The following is a 16,446-nucleotide window of genomic DNA, read 5'->3' as shown; positions in this document are numbered from 1 at the left end:
TTGGTTGCACATCTCTCAATTAACCTCCCCGCGCGGCTACATAAAAGAGTGTAAAGAAAAGTCACCCTTTAGGCGGGACCGTTTGAACATCATCGACTCTCTCGTCCCTTGCGAGGTCCTTCCTGCTCTGACAGTGAACCCAAAACTTCCCGCGCGCGAGTGAACCCACCGGGAAGCAGGCGCCTCCTTGCGGACGAGTATAGCGCAGGACCGGCGATGGCGAGGCGCGGTCCAAACGGACGCGGCACGAGTCAAACATCGGTCGCGTGTGGGAGACGCTCTGGCCCGCCGTTGACATAGAACTCTGCATGCATTCTTTGGATTGCTGACGACAGTAACGCTCATGCCAGTGTGCAAACTGCAAGCGTGAATTTTGTGACGGGCTGTTCGGAACACTGGGTCACGGACTGCATTCCCCTCTCCCAAGAACGTGAGTGTTCAAGTTTGTTTGCAGGGACTTTGGGTAGGGCATGAAATAAAGAAAAGGTGTTTCTTATTCGTAGTGTTGCGGGCTTTCGGGTACCTGAAAAGGCAACACAGATGTGTTGACCGATCAGTGACGTTCTGGCATTCGGGACTCTGGGAAGGGAAGACGGGGTGCACGTCGTAACTGTGCGGGAGCAGCATTTTTTTTTTTTTTTTTTTTGCGGTACGTTAGGAATTTGGGCGGTAATTCAAATGAGGAGGGTGCAGACATATAATGAAGGGCTACTGTCTTTACACATAATTTACTGTTTCTTTACATATTCTTTCCTTCATACGAGCAAGGTTTTGCCCCGCCACCTCTTGTGCACCTTCAACGTGCACCAGGAAATTGTTGCCACCTTTTTTACCCGAACAGGCATTGTCTAGGTTCACTTCTGACGCCCACTGTCCACTTCCGCGCAGATAAATCGCACTGTCATAAAATAATGGGTTCTACGTCTAATCTAATGCAATGCCCGTTGATTCCCTAGACAACACTGCACAAGGCAATCTTTGCCGTATTATCGTATGGGCAAGGTACACCGACCCGATTCAGGGAACTACTTCTGCGAGCATCTAAAAGTCACTTACCCTTTTTCAGGCAGCCGTAAAACGAGTACGAAGAGCCATAAAACCCCGACACTGGGGGCGCACAGAACGCGCGGCCAGCCTGCAAAAAGAGGTTAAAGTTACAAAGTGCACTTTATTTGCACTTATCTATATTGTAAGTTAATTGATAAACGCTCATCGACAACTTTACTTTGCACAGTAAACTATTTGAACAGTGAACAGTAATCTAAACAGTAAACTATTCAGTATTCAGTAAACTATTAAACCAGTAGACAGTAAACTATTCGGAGATGATTATGGGAAAGATGATGTGAGAGAGAGTGTGTGGTAGTTAAAATCTATCTACAGGTATGAGCGATGAGATTGACGAGGATAAGAGAGAGAAGAGGATGACGACAACAAGCAAGCTAGTGTGACAATGTGTGACAAAAGTGTGACAATGAGATATTTACACGAGTTCAGTGATATTGGATAAAAGCGGAGCAATGCTTATCATCACCATGGTTTTGGCGCTCTATGGCCTTTGTTGCCTTTGTGCCATTAAACACATCAATCAATCAATCAATCAGTAAACTATTCAGAACTTTTCGATGCACTTGCACGAAAATGCAAGACCAAGACGTTGTCGCATCAAACCCCAGCACCGGACGTGCTGTCTGAATAGAGCCCTGTACTATGTGCGGATATAAGCGGATAAAGCATGGACAAGTGTTTCGTTATGCGGTTGGATGATAGCACTTGCTCGTATGCGGGATGCGGATCGGTTGCGGATATGAACATGATGACGGATGGGTGTTAGCCGACAGGATGCTAATGTATCGAACCAGTGACGATTTCGTTCGCACTACGCATGCACCTCCTCGTTTGCGAGTTCGACCCTTAACCTTGTTGTCCACCTAAGTTGATGTATTGTAAAATGAGATGGCGTCTCTGCAATATGCATCAGCGCTGTTGCATCCTAACAGATCTGCGCGCATTCTGTCATTTGCTTTCGGGGACGATAGGGATCCGATGCGGATGAAACATTCCACTTTGCGGTTTGATGCGGACATGAAGGTGAAACAATACTGCGGATGCGGATCAGATGCGGACGGCAAAAAGCTCATCCGCGCAGTGCTTTAGTATAAAATTTGTTTTGGTATAAAATTTCGTTTTGTATATTTCCGGTAGGCTTTCCTGCTTCCAAGTTCTCCCTCCATTTTCGTCCTCCCCCTAGTTGTTCTCTTTCCATCTTCTCACGCCTGCAGCCGCTTAAGGCCGCAGTGGCTTCGCGGTGGTAGCATGGCATCGAAAGAAAAAGAGGGAGAGGGAAAGAAAATAGTGCAGTTTGCACGAAACGACAAAAGGTAAACACTGAAGAGGGGGTCTGTCGAGAGAAATACTTGGAAGAAATTACTAGTTTGCTCGAGTGAAACATTTACAAATGAAGTCACCGCGGTGTAAATTATTCAAATGGTACGCCTTACGCTGTAGCAGTTAAGTTCACGGAAATGTCAGTGTTACCGCAGTTTTTCTTCTTTTTTTTATTCCGTGTTAGCAACGCGAAGCAACAGTGGCTATGAGCGGCGTACAGATGTGGACAGATGGAGAGAGGACAGCAGGAAGGAGTGGGGGGAGGGAGGTTAGTATGCCTCTTGGGCCGACTTCAGGGGGAACTGTGCCGACATTCGTCTGGAAAGTCTATGGAAACCTCCAGAGAAACCCTCATATAGCACAGCCGGCGGTAGGATTCGAACCCACCACCTCCCAGTCTTCTGCACGAGCTTGGCTAGAACCAACGAACGGGAGGCCTTAACCCGCTCGGCTGGTTACCGCAGTTGTATTTCGCATTGGAAGAGGAAGCTTGTTCCTTCTGGACTGAAATGCGTCACCAGCGTTAATGACTCGGCAAACAAACATCATGACGTCACATTTTTTACACCTCAAAATTCACATGAGGAACTACGAAATTCTGATAGGACGTTCTCTCGAAAAGTCTTACGTGATGTCGGTTATGATGTTTTAACGAATCGCAGTTTCAAGTAAACGAGGCGCTTTATTTACTCGGTCAGAGATCAGAAACAAAAAACCAACGGGCCTTGAAGGCAATACTGGAGATGGCCGATATTTATAGCGAAAGCGGCGGGTTTTTGTTTGTTTACCTTTTTGTTTGGGGGGGGGGGCTTTATAGGAGTAGCAGAATTTGTCGTGTGACGAATTCAACCTCTCCTTATCATTTTTCTTACGCCAACATCAACATCAACTGGACATAACAATGATGTAGACGTTGAAATGTTGAGACTGCGATATGCCGACCACTGCGAAACCACTGTGAAATACGATTGAGGCTGACGAAGCACAACGCATAATGGGCAGAAACCTTACTGCGGGCGTCAGGCGGAAACGGTGCACTTCCCAGGACACTAATGGAGTTGATTCACCAGCTTCCCTGCACGCATTTTCCCAGCGCGGCTGTCTGCTTTCAGCCAACGTACTTCTAGTTTGCGAAGTCCGCTGTGCGCGCTTCCGGGATCAACATACTGATGAAAATTACGGACGCAAATTCAGCAGCCGCGACGAACGGAGCGCTTCGAATGCCTCATCTAACGCCCGAAGAACCGCGAAGGGAGAGTAACTTACGAGAAGTCGGCGAGTGCGCGAACCCCTGCTGCTCTGATTATTCTGTATAATTGTGAGTGTATCAGGGGCGCCGAACTCATCCGTGTCCGCGGGCCGCACTGAGCCATTGAGGAACCACACGGGCCGCACACCACAGGGTTGGGGTAGCCTGTTCCTGAGATATATGACAACACAGAACTTACAACGGCATAACACGTATATATTTGCGTTACTTAGCGTTGCTCGATCACAGGGTCAACAATCCTTTTTATCTGGTGTGTGCTGAGGAGACTTGGCACCTCTTGTTTTTAACTATTGCGTCAACATGGGGTGAAAGTGTCCTTTGTGAGTTGTCAGCGTAACTTTGACTTTCTCAGTTAGTCTACGACAACGTACGTATCTTCAGATACTTCCCAAGCAGCACAATGTACCGAAAGTCGAGTGCAATAGGGGTGAACGGGTCGGTGGAAGGCCTTGAACAGATTCGTGAAACTAAACAACATTGATAAGACATATACCGTCCACCCCTATTGCACTCGACTTTCAGTACATTGTGCTGCATGAGTTTCGTCCAACGTAAGAATAAAACGAAGCCGCACCGACTTCAGCGAACTTCTTTTATATCGGTACTTCGCACTGCAGGTCAATCAGTTTCATTTGTTGATTCATGGGGAACGTTGTCCACAGCCGCGGAAAACGGCTAGCGAAAAAAAAAAAAGCTCCGTTTCGAGTATCCTGCACTCGAGGAATCTTTGCTCGAATTCACTCGGGAGATCTCAGAGCCTGCGACTGAACCGGTCCGCTTCTGGGGGCGTTGAAGGCACCAGTATTTCAAATAGGCCATATAGGGTTTGCTCAGAAATTTTGGTACGACTGTACTAGTAATATCAATCAAGTAAAAAATTCACTGAACGAGTACGATAGTCGGTAATGTGAAATTTGAGCGCAGCTGTTAAGGTTGAGTCATATACACCTCTGTTTTTATTTTTCACACATAGTACTTTCTTCAGGTAATACTCCTATCCCGGTTCGTGAAGACGTTGCGAAGTCGTTGTTCACGTTAGTGAGGTACAGCCCGGTTATGTTTGTAGCGCGACCCAGCGCCACGTGCACCAACTTTTGCGGTCTTGGCATAGGCGTACGCGACTTTTTCATGCGTGCGATTTCGCGGCAGCCACGGTTCCAGTCGCAAGTTCGGAGCCGAGCTCACCGAACGGCAACCAGATGCGTACCGGCTCCCCAAGCGTGCCCCCGTTCCTCGCGCCTTCTTTAGCCTCGCCGTACCCTTCCCCACTGCTTTCCTCGGTCGCTCTCACGCTCTCCCCTTACTTTCATCCTCCGGTTCGCTCCTCGTGTGCTCTGCTGGTTACAACGCCGACGCCGCTCAACGCAGCAACGGACGTCTAAGAGCTGCGCTCTAAAATCCAACGCATTGGCAGGTTTGGAGAGTCATCAACGAAGACGACGAAAGTAACACAGAGGCTCAGACAGGGAACGTCGAACTTTCAACCTTTAATCATACGATTAAAGGTTGATTATGATTAAACGTTGAAAGCCCGACGTTCCCTGTCAGCCTCAGTACTCTGTACTTCGCTGTTGTCAAGTACAGACCGGCCCCGTTCGTTTCTTATTTAGAGTGTCTTTGGCTGTTACAGGTCAATGGCAAGAGTTTAAAACTACACGAATACATAACCTCGTCATAACGCCACGACCGTTCATGAAGCTTGGGACGATTTTTTTTTCTCGCTCCGGGGACCACGCGCAACCCCAGGCGGGCCGCATGCAGTCGGCCGCCTCGGCACCCCTGGTGTATATGGAAGAAAACTTTGTAACAGAGATAGCCGGATATGGACGTGTAGTGAATGCATGTCTCTTTCAACGCGGTATATTGACGACAACGTGATGACAGAGGATTTATGCGTGCATTTGTTATCCTGTTTGTCAAGCGATGTACTCGTTTTCAGCATACGCATATAAGCTTCTACGTGCTCCGACATGTACAAAGTTTCGCCTGCGTAGTTCACTCTAATTGTGCTCCCGAGTCCCGACCCTGACTGAATTTGCATAAACTACCGTCCTCGTCCTTGTCTTGTTGTTATGGTTAACCAGCTCTCCCTCGCCACGCCGGTCGCGTATAAAATATAGAGACCACCGAACTAACACGCGCTAAGATTTTTAATAAGCCGGAGCATTCGACGGGAATGAAGTAACTGAAGGTTGTTAGTGGCAGCGCATCATAGTCGTCAGTATTTTTCCTCAGAATGCCAAATTAATCAGACAGATTGCATAGCTAACTTTTAAAACGTTACGTTAAGAGCCGAGGTGCCATCAGGAAAGTTGCGATGGCATTAAGAAACACACGACCGAAGTGTACTCAATGAGGTGCGCTGAGAATGCATGCGTGCTCGGTACACAAAGCGCGATTCAAGGAATGGGCGCCGCCTCTAGTGCTGCCACCCCGTGATAGTCACAGGAACTGTGCACGTGTGGACTGCCGTTTGTCGAGTTTCTTCGTTTTCCCGTGTGTTCACGTTCATATCCGTTCGCGTTCATTTTCTCCCGCTCGGGAAGCTGTGTAGAACAGATCGCATCGGCCAGCACTCCTCACGTGACCCACTGTTCATATCGCACGCGGAAGCAAGCAATATTCTTTTCCCTTGGTCTTTCGAACGTTGATACGCCACTCACATGTTTACCGGATGACTATAGTTATATGGAATGTTACGTTATCGTCAGTCGTACTCATTAAAGACGGCGGCAACCAAAATTCATCCCAATGGGAAGGGCGCTTTCGGCAGTTCACCCCTGTTGTGTCGTCGCTGGGAACGAGGCTAAGGACGGCGCGGTGAATGATGGTTTGAGAGTAACGGGACAAGGTCTATAGGAAAGTCCGTGAAACACAACAAAGTACTAAGGTTGAGCATATACTAGCAGCGCATAAGATGGAAAGACACAGAAGCTAGAGCCCAAACACGTTGCCCCTTTTGTGTTCCATGACGACGAAGCCTGTGCTTGGGTACAACAACAACAGGACATAACGTAAAACAACACGGACCCGAGTAGTGTGTTATGTTAGACCCTGTTGTCGTCGTTGTCGCTGTGCCCGAGCTCAGGCATCATCGTCATGTCCATCAGCTTGCCCCTGTGTATGCTTTGCTCTTCTTAGCTCGTTCTCTGTCTTTGTGTCATGTGCGGTGCCAGTACATGTTCAAACTTTGTTCACATTACCTACCCAAAGCCGGAACGGTTGGCAAAAAGATGAAACGTGACAACGAACCGTGATTGCAACGCTCTCAAGCGTGCGCCTAGCGCCAGCAACACCTCGAGGCAAACACCAACGCGTAGCCCTGTCTTCTTTGACAGCTCAGTGCTGCACAGATAAGGTGAACTCCTTTCGTTTAGTTCGCGGTAATCGAGGCGCGCGGAGTCGTTGTCAAGTGGCTTTCCTTTCTATTTTTTCTTCTTTTCTATAACGAGGGATTATCTTTCAGGAAAAAGAAACCGTACGGCGCCTACCTCGATGGAAGCACCTCGGTCGGATGTTGCTCAAGGCACTCTATGATTCTCCAAATGGGAGTTCAAGCAGGCAAAATAGACTTAACTAATAAATTAGGCACAACTAAAGAAGAAGAAAAAAAAAGAAATGGCGGTTACGGCACATGAGTGCTGACACCATACAGTTTGTGTCATTAGAGTTAGAAGTCTCAGTTTTTTTTTCATTTCTCTGTTACTTTTTTTTTCTTAATCCGGATGCATATGTTAGATGGGACATCCTGTGTACGGAACGCAGCATTCAAATATGGTACCCGGACTAGACTGGATTGGGACAAGTGAAGCTGGCGGAGAACTTCGCTGTGGCTTCACAGGCTTCTTCACTGTGGGGAACGGTGAATAAATGGTTCGTGTCTTACAAAATAATTGCGCTGCCAATAAGGTGGAACCTCTGTTCAGTTTTGACAAACACTGCGCATGACCCGGTGAGAGGTGGGTCCTTCCCCATACTAAGATTTCCTAACTTAATGGTGAACTAGAAAGACTGGCGTGCTTACCGGCCTATTCGATGCCTGGGGAACGCGTGGTCCCTCCTTTGAAACTAAGCACGTGAGCTTCGCCAGTATGCGCTCGCCGCACACCACGCGGATTCGCGTTGAACTAGTACAATATTGAGGCTCGTGCACATGACGTCACGCGCAGCCTTTGAGCGCCTTTGAGCGACGTCACTGGAGATCAAAACATGGGGATGCGTCACAGGCGTCATAGTGCGGGCCCAATGAGGCAACAGCGTGGGTTCTTCGACTGTCCCCTTGTAATTACATGCATGTCGCAACAACTGGAATTGGAATTAGAAAATAAACAACTCACGGCATGCCCTCCTACTGTGACTTCGGTGCGGCAATATGTTTTCCCGAGTCACGTGACCGAACTTGGCGTCACTGCACAAGCCTCAAATGCACCATTGAAAAAAAAAAAACCTCTAATGAGCTGGTGAAAGGGCTCGCCGTTGTCGGCCTCACAGAGGTGGGTAACGTCACGACTGACGCCCTGGCGGAATGTGCGTCCTGGGCCGACTTCTAAGGGAATTGTACCGACATATGTCTGAAAGCGTTCGAGGAAAACCCAGGAAAAACGCATAGACAGCACAGCCGGCACACGGATTCGAACACGGGTATCTCCCAGTCCCGATGTGACATGGCCAGCACGCTAACCACTGAGCCACGGGAGCGGGTGCCCCGATGAGCTCGAGCTGGAACCGCTTTCCAACCAAAAAGAAAGAAAGAGTGGGAGTGGGGAACGGCGTATGAACACCGCCGATGATATTTTTTGAACAGGACATGCATACACGTCCATTAGCATGATCGATAATGTGTGGCCTGTTATCCACTATCAAGGACTGCATACGGCTCACTGCCGTCTCGAGGACTGCGCAGATGATTTTGATTAGATAAATTAGCCGATTAATACCCCTGTCACATGGGCACTTTCGATCCACATTGAGCCAATGCTCATCGATGTCAATGGACGCTGCTACATGGACACGATCGAGCAGGAACTCAGATCCTGCTTAATCCAGTTCGTTAAACGGGATTGAAATTCTCGAGATGGCTTGAAGACCGTCATTGGCATCGCCATAGTCAGCGATTTTGTAGAAGGGAACAAACACATACATTAATTTCCAAACGTTCCTGCGAATAAAATGCCCATGGAATTCCACAGTGACAGTCTTAGTCTAGGTATAACGGCCGATCCAATTTGTTTAATCTCGTCCGTTCTCGACACCGCAGGACTCTCGACTTTTTAGGAACGTATTTGTCAGTGCCAGCGTACTGCCTCGTAAAGCCCCTATACTTTGTAAAAGTAGCGCGAACCTTTGAGAATCGCCGCTTTCCTCCTCTATCACGCGGTCTTCGGTGTCTTGCCTCTTTCATTGGGCGTTCGCTATCACGTGATGGTCTCTTCCGTAGACGCCATTCCCGCTGCAGAAAGCAGGAAGACGTAGGGAGTGCCTAGGCCAAATTTACGATTGCGCCTGTTTCTGAGCCTCCCTGTCAGTGTTTTATGCAAAAATTAGTTGCTGTGCGTTCGGATGCCATACCCGATATGGCGAAGGCAATAACTTTTTGCGTTGTCTTTCATTGCAAGGATATTGATAAGGGAACAACACCGTCTCAACTTTGCGAAGGAAAGGCTTTGTAGGCCTTTCAGTTTTGTCAAGCACACACCTTTATTGCTTTTATCTTAGCATATCCATGCTGTCGCCGTGCAAAGCTTTCATCTTCAACGCGTAGCCACATTTTGCGTCCAGTTGCGCCGCTGTAGTGAATTTTTGTTTGTGTTCAGGACTATTTCGCGGATGGGTCACGCTTATGCGGTCGGTGCATGCATCGCATGCATTCACATTGCATGCATTCTTGAGAACGTAAGACAGTGCGGAGTATTTGACCGTACAGTATACCGTTCTCCTGTTTCTAAATCAACGTACCTCACAGAAAAGTGTCGTTTGTTGAAATTCCTGTTGACGTGTGATGCATTTTTGACATGCTTTATTTTGTCCCCAACCACTTCACTTTATCTAACAAAGTTGAATCAACTTGTTGGAACCAAGCGAGGGTGCTGTTTGAATCGAGCGGCTTTTCAATACGTTAAAAACATGGCAGGCCACACAAAATTTCAACATTGTATGAAATAACCCATAGTATGGCTTATCGGCGTTTTAATAAAGGACAGCATAATTACTTAAGCAATTCCCTACGACAGCTACTCGTACATCTATTCTTATGCCATCGATATGTCTCTACTATGGGACACAGACTTTTTTGTTTTTTGGTGCCACAGTATATGCTTTCTGGAACGACAAACAACTGAGAAGCAAAATAGAACAAGCAAACGAGTATAAGGGTGTCCTTTCAACCAGATTCTTCAATGAGGAGTTTGTAAAAACTGCTAAATAACAATCCGTCCAGCGGTCATCATCTAGAACGCGCGTGATGCCCCACTCCAATGTATTTGCTCATTGCCACAAACACGTGGGCGCTTTATTGCATGCATTTGTTTATTTACTTTTTCCTTGAGACTTCAGTTTTCATAGCGGGACTAAATTTCACGTGGACATTCGACGAAGACATGCCCAGAACGCGCAAACAAAGCAAGCAGTAATGTTTTGCTTGCATGAACACGGCTGTAACACGGCTGTCGTCTGCTGCGGTGCAGCAATTAATCCAGGCGGCGCCACTGTGGAGGCGTAGGGAGAGAAGGAGGGGTTGTCGCTACTTTTAGTATTCAGAAGCTTTACTGCCGCGGGCATGGCCTCGGGACTGTTAGCGCCGCCTGTCGACAAGCAAACCTTTCAATACGCATCGAGTTGCACTGTGCAGGAGCATCGCGCACCGAACTCTCTTGAGCAACTGGATGCGGATCGGATTCAATCCGCATTAAAAGTGCCTTGTGGCAGGGGTATAAGATTCGATCGGCATGTCGATCGTCATCGAGACGTTCCAGTGAACGGAACGATTTCATTAACCTCTACGCAGAATACACCATTTTCAATAACAGTGGCTGTACTTTTTCAACTGATCCTGCGTACCAGTCTAAAAGATCGCGTACCTTACTCTCCAAAGGTTGTTTCAACATCCAAAAGGAAAGCAGAAAAGCATGTACTGGAACAGTGGTTCTTTACCGTACTCAAAACCTGTAATTGCCATTCCCTATACCTACCGAGAAGATTGAGTACTGCGGAAAAAAAGCGGAAAAACCAAAAAACAAACCCGAATAATTTTATATTCAGTGAAAATACTACTGATCGCGCACTTCTTAATAGCATTCCACATTATTATTGACACGGGTGAAATGCAGTATAGCTCTATATATGTATCACGACAGCCTCGCAAGCTGCACTTTGAGAAGCATTCTGCCAAGAAAAAGAGAGACGCTAACGAGAAAACTTTCTTCCGTAAGTTCTTGTGCGCAACTCCCGAAATCCTTTTAATCTCGTATCTTTTAAAATGCACACATATGACACTGTTCATCTAATGGAGGTGCAAGCTGCTTGCAGACATGCCATTTCAAAGTTGCGTCTTACTAACTCTGCCTTGCGCGGAGACTGGGTCTCAATGCGGCAGAGTTCCTTTGAGACGATAACAGGAAAGGAATGAGGCATATCACTGTGATTTGAATTCCATTAGCGAAAGGTAGTGTGGGATTAAAGGCAGTATGGACTATATGAGTAGCGCACTACATAAAGATAATCTTTTCGAAGGCGCTGTTGGCTTATAAGGAATACGTCTGTTTATCCTCGTGCCACAGAAAGTCTTACATCGTACTGCCGTTATGTAGTCGTGCTTTTAACACAGCTTCGTCAACGTGCAGTTTAATGGGATATACTAATTCCGCCGACGTGCTTCGAGGTTCGAGTTGGGTTTCGATTGTGAGTCACGTGTCTATGTGCCTCACTCAAAGCTTTATTCAAACATTACGTAATCCCTGCGCATGCTCCACTGGAAGAACTTATTCAAGATACTGGTACGCTACTCCTATACTTCCGCTTCCTGAGCCTCCTTTTGAAAGACATCAGCTCTGCGCTGAACTCCTAACTTGATCATAGAGATCTAACAAAGATACTGCGGGGGAAAGAGGGGGAATGCATGAGAAGTGAGGGGAACAGTGCCACGCTATTTACTTCGCACTGTACGGATGTCGTGAATAGAATATTTATTTCACCCGTCTACGAAATGTTCAAAATATCACAAAGCCTGACTGCCGAAAACTCTCAGACCAGTGTGCCACACGGCCACACGGGTGTCGTTGTATCCATCTGACCATCCGTTCAAGCGCGGTTATTATCTAAGGCGGTCCGCCGTTATGGAGACTACACAATCTGCACTCTTCCACCGCATGAGGTTCAACGTTGCATTAACACCTGCCTTTAAACACCGTTTAAGCTCCACCTCATCTTCTCTCTGCCGCACTCGTGGAGTGCACGGCGACCTCTGCCACGCCATCCTGGTTTGTGGGCAATATCACCACCATAGTGCACTGATGGAAGTTTCCATGCAACGTATGCTGTTCAACCTTGCGAAGATCCTCGGACAGGGGTCGAATGCCGCACACAAGATGCAAGACCTTCATCTTCTTGAGGAGTTCTTGCGCTCCACCGGTCTGGTGACGGATCTCTGAAAGTGCTCCCCCCCCCCCCACATCATCATCCCCTCATCCGTTTCCAATGTGCAATAAGGCAGTGTACAGCCTCAGCGGCGGTGACTCGCCCACATCATCATCATCCAATGTATGCGTAAGTGTGTGCTCGCTGTAAAACTTAGGATGCAGGCTTCACGTCAGTGCAAAGAATCGCCTGTTATATTTATCTCGGGTATGACCTGGGAAGTCGTGTCGCAAACCCTTTCAGATATCAAAGAAACACACACACACATAAAGATACGATGATGAGATGGGAGTGAGAAAAAACATAATGCACGTTCACATTGGAATTTCGGGTTCGGTTATGCGCGGTGACGTCAGAATAAGCAACTCCACCTTAGACTACGTCACAAGGGCGCGACACCCAGATAAAGGTGATTGAGATTAGTTTTGAGGCATAACAAAACGGAATACGCAGGTTCTGCCTTGAATCGATAACGTCATGTGTGGCGAAGGAAAACCTGAAGCTTCTCACAGTGACTTTGCGGTAGCGAAAACTCTCCCTTTAAAATTGTGTGTGTGTGTGTGAGAGAGAGAAGGGAACTGCGTGTAGATATTTTTGCTTCCATAATTCGCAGCCATAAGCCCAACTAGTGGAAAGAATGTGTTGAATAGAATATTTACTTCATTGGTTTATGAAATAATCACAATATAAGAAAACCTGACCGAACACGAACCATATCCATGGTCCCGTGACAGCCTTCGACACAAGCTACATAGTATATGCTACATGTGCTACATATATGCTACATAGCAATTATTCCCCACTGAAGGTTTTACGACTATATTTTATTTAGTTATTTACTTCTATACCCTCAGGGCCATGAGGCATTGAAGAGGGGAAGGGCAGTACAACATTGGGAAACGATAGAGCAGAAAACAAAACGAAAAAAGGCAACATAGAACAGTCCACAGAGTCCGTAAAGGTACCCGCACATTATAAAGATCGTACGAAAGGGCAATTGGTGTTAAGAATGGTTACGCATCAAATAAGTCAGATAATGTGTCCCTGAAAGTGGGCGGGTCCTGGACGGGAGCAACATCACGTGTCAACCTGTTGCATTCCCACGCGGTGCGAACAAACAAGGAGCCAGGAGAAGGCACTAGCGAATAGAATACCTTATGGCAAAGTGACAAGCGAGCATTCTTGCGACGGGATGCTAACAAGGGTAAGCCCAGAAACCTTTTCATGAGACTGACACTTGATGCACGACGGTATAGTTAGTATAAAACGGCTGGCTCGGCTTTCTATCGATTCTAGCATTTGCATGAGGTTATCAGTTCCAGGATCCCATATCGATGATGCGTATTCTAATTTTGGTCGCACGGGAGATCTGTATAACTGCAGCTTAATCTTGGAAGGGGCCATCGTAGAGTGAGCGTCTGATGAAGCCAAGAGAAGAGTTAGCTGAACTACAAATGTGCGTGATATGGGACTTCGAAGAGAGGTCCGATTAAACATGAACCGAAAGATACTTATATACAGATACTCGATGGAGAGGGACGTCGTTAATTTTATATGGACACGTGGATGGCCGACTACGTGAACGCGAGATACTTAAACATTTACATTTATTAATATTCATTTCCACGGACCATGCTGAGCACCAGTCAAGAAGGGAGTCAAGATGCGACTGGGCAGAATATGAGAATAAGAGGGGCTAGTTATGGCTCGATAGACTACACAGTCGTCGGCATAAAGCGGAATGGAAGACCTCATGCACCCCAGTAAATCGTTAATGAATATGAGGAAAAGTAGCAGGCTCAAGGCGAACGCTGAGGGACGCCGGAGGGGATGGGGGTTAGGGCAGAGGTGACGTTATTTACTGTGACAAATTGTGACCGCCCAAAAAGGAATGACTGAATCCAGGACAACACATTAGGGTCAACGTTTAGTAAGGATAGTTTTAAAAGCAACAGATTATGATTGACCTTATCGAAGGCTTTGCTTAAGTCCAAAATATCAGCATCAGTCTGAAAGAAGACGGACATCACGAATGAAAGGTACCAACTGTGCCTCACAAGAAAAATGTTTACGAAAACCATATTGATAAGGGCAGAAAAAAAGAGTCTGATTCAAGGCATTGGGTTGGATGACGGCAGATGATATGTTCCAATGTCTTGCACGGTGTACTCGTTCGTGAGATGGGACGGTAGTTAGCAGCAGTGCACTTGTTGCCTGACTTGTGTTTCGACAGTAGACTTTCAAAGTAGTTTCATGAGGTTCATCTGGTTTCACCCTGTTTCGTACACGATGTGTAGCTCTCTGAGGTGCCGTTTCGTTCCATTGCACCGTTTCATTTTGCTTTACCGCCACTTTCTTTCGCGATGTTTCAACTTGGCTCGGTTTCGATGGGAAAACGAAAACAGGGAGAGGCTGATTTGTCACCCGACAAATCTGGCAACTCTTACGCGAGTCCCAGACTCCCAACATGCTTCGTTCCATGCGAAAGTGCAAACGTGTGTGTCACTTTTCTTTTTTTCCACGAGAGCGCGTAACTTACCCACGACCTACTTGATTATAGGTCGTCAACTTACCGCATGATGAAAGGTACTATCGCATCAGGAAAGGCGCGTGTGTAAGACCGATAAGGTAATGTTCGGCACGGATTCACAGTACCCTTGCCCAAGTTTCCCTTCCGAAAACAGCGCACTCGTTCAATAAACAAGGTTTAGGAATTCGCATTCCCTCTTCAGCTAAGCCGGAATGACGTAAACCATTCACACGATGGGAGCGCAGCGAAGGTGATTGTCTCCGGCTCCGAGGTCGTCTGCATCGCGTTTGCACCGCAATATACTAAGTGAAGAGACATCGGTAAAATACGCCGACCTTACCTTACCAGTGTGAGTGCTGACATGACCATGTTCAGTGGAATACGATGCCACGCTCTCGGCTGTACAAACACGTACGACGCTAACCAGAAACAGCTTTCGACGAGCCGATCTCAGACATCTCCGCAACCTGCAGACGTCGTCACTCCAGCGCGGCGGTCGGACGCCGAGGTCTCTCTCTGCCGCTCCCAGATTGGCCTTGTCCGCGCCAAAAGGCGCTCACTGATTGGCCGTATCCAAGTGACGTTTTTTCCTATTTCCAGAGAGAGAATTCCCGAATGCCGTCAACATCCGTCGTCTGCTCTTGCCATGCGTTGCATCAAACTGCACGGAATCAACTCGACTAATTCGGATTTTTGCCGTTATTGTCAGTGATGAACGATGAGCAAAATGGCACTGTAAATTCGCGCTCGACCGCGACGCATGCGGTAGTCCCTTTAATACAAGCTAACACCGTATCTGTGCCACAGTTCCACATATCTTCAGTTTACCCTTTCGGTATGACAACTTTGTAGACACGTTGCAATGCGCATTAGAGTTTGAGTCACTCGTCAACCTTTCGTGACTTCGACCCCTTTTACAGCGATGTTCCACCCATTTCCTCGCAATGCTTATTGTACGCTGTTATTACGGGCAACACGAAAAACAATAGAAAGATCGCCTGATAAGGGCGTCATCGGAGGGTCACCCTTATTGCAGACCCTATCAGCATTCTTGTCTCATGCTATAAAGGTAATGTCGTCTCGCCATTTCGATTTCCTGTCGCATTCATCAGCGTGGCGCCACCGAAATAACTCGCAGATTTATTAAACGAAGCAGTGCCCTTACGAAATACCACGACTACATCTCGCCTTGATATGACAAAACTGTATGAAATCAGGGAGATTGCAAAACTGCGTGAAATCAGGCAGATGACAAGCAATGGGTGCCTTATGAGCGAAATAGCGTTTATTCTTCTGCACGCCTATCGTGGATGCGTGTTTTGAGTACTAGAGGATGCATGGTATGGACAGTAACAACGGTACTGTCACTGTGAGAAGCTGCCGGTTTTTCTCGGCTACATGACGTCACCGATTCAAGGCAGAACCTGCCTATTACATTGTATCATATCTCAAAACTGATCTCAATCACCTTTGCCTGGGTGTCACACCCTTGTGACGTAGTTCAAGGTGGAGTTGCTTCTTCTGACGTCACCACATAATCGAATCCGAAATTCGAATGCGAACGTGCATTATGTTTTCTTTAATACGCTCTGTAAGCGCGCGGGGTCACCGCGCATGACACAGGAGT

The 16,446-nt window shown here is 47.2% G+C and overlaps 1 protein-coding gene and 1 long non-coding RNA gene across 2 annotated transcripts in view; one reads left to right on the top strand and one right to left on the bottom strand.

Moving 5' to 3' along the window:
- The first annotated feature begins 256 nt into the window (after positions 1 to 256).
- LOC135394079 (tyramine receptor 1-like) overlaps positions 257 to 16,446 on the top strand; it is a 228,470-nt gene continuing 212,280 nt past the window's right edge. Inside the window, exon 1 of the mRNA XM_064624558.1 lies at positions 257 to 430. The gene's annotated coding sequence lies outside the window, so the exon portion shown is untranslated. The remainder of the gene's footprint in view (positions 431 to 16,446) is intronic.
- Positions 1,058 to 16,446, bottom strand: part of LOC135394080 (uncharacterized) — an 83,764-nt gene continuing 68,375 nt past the window's right edge. The window contains exon 4 of the long non-coding RNA XR_010422763.1: positions 1,058 to 1,135. This is a non-coding gene — a long non-coding RNA (uncharacterized LOC135394080). The remainder of the gene's footprint in view (positions 1,136 to 16,446) is intronic.

The sequence above is a fragment of the Ornithodoros turicata genome, chromosome 5, assembly GCF_037126465.1.
Source record: "Ornithodoros turicata isolate Travis chromosome 5, ASM3712646v1, whole genome shotgun sequence".
In the NCBI taxonomy this organism is placed as follows: domain Eukaryota; kingdom Metazoa; phylum Arthropoda; class Arachnida; order Ixodida; family Argasidae; genus Ornithodoros; species Ornithodoros turicata.
The sequence above is the reverse complement of the archived record's forward strand: the minus strand, read 5'-3'. Positions and strand labels throughout refer to the sequence as shown.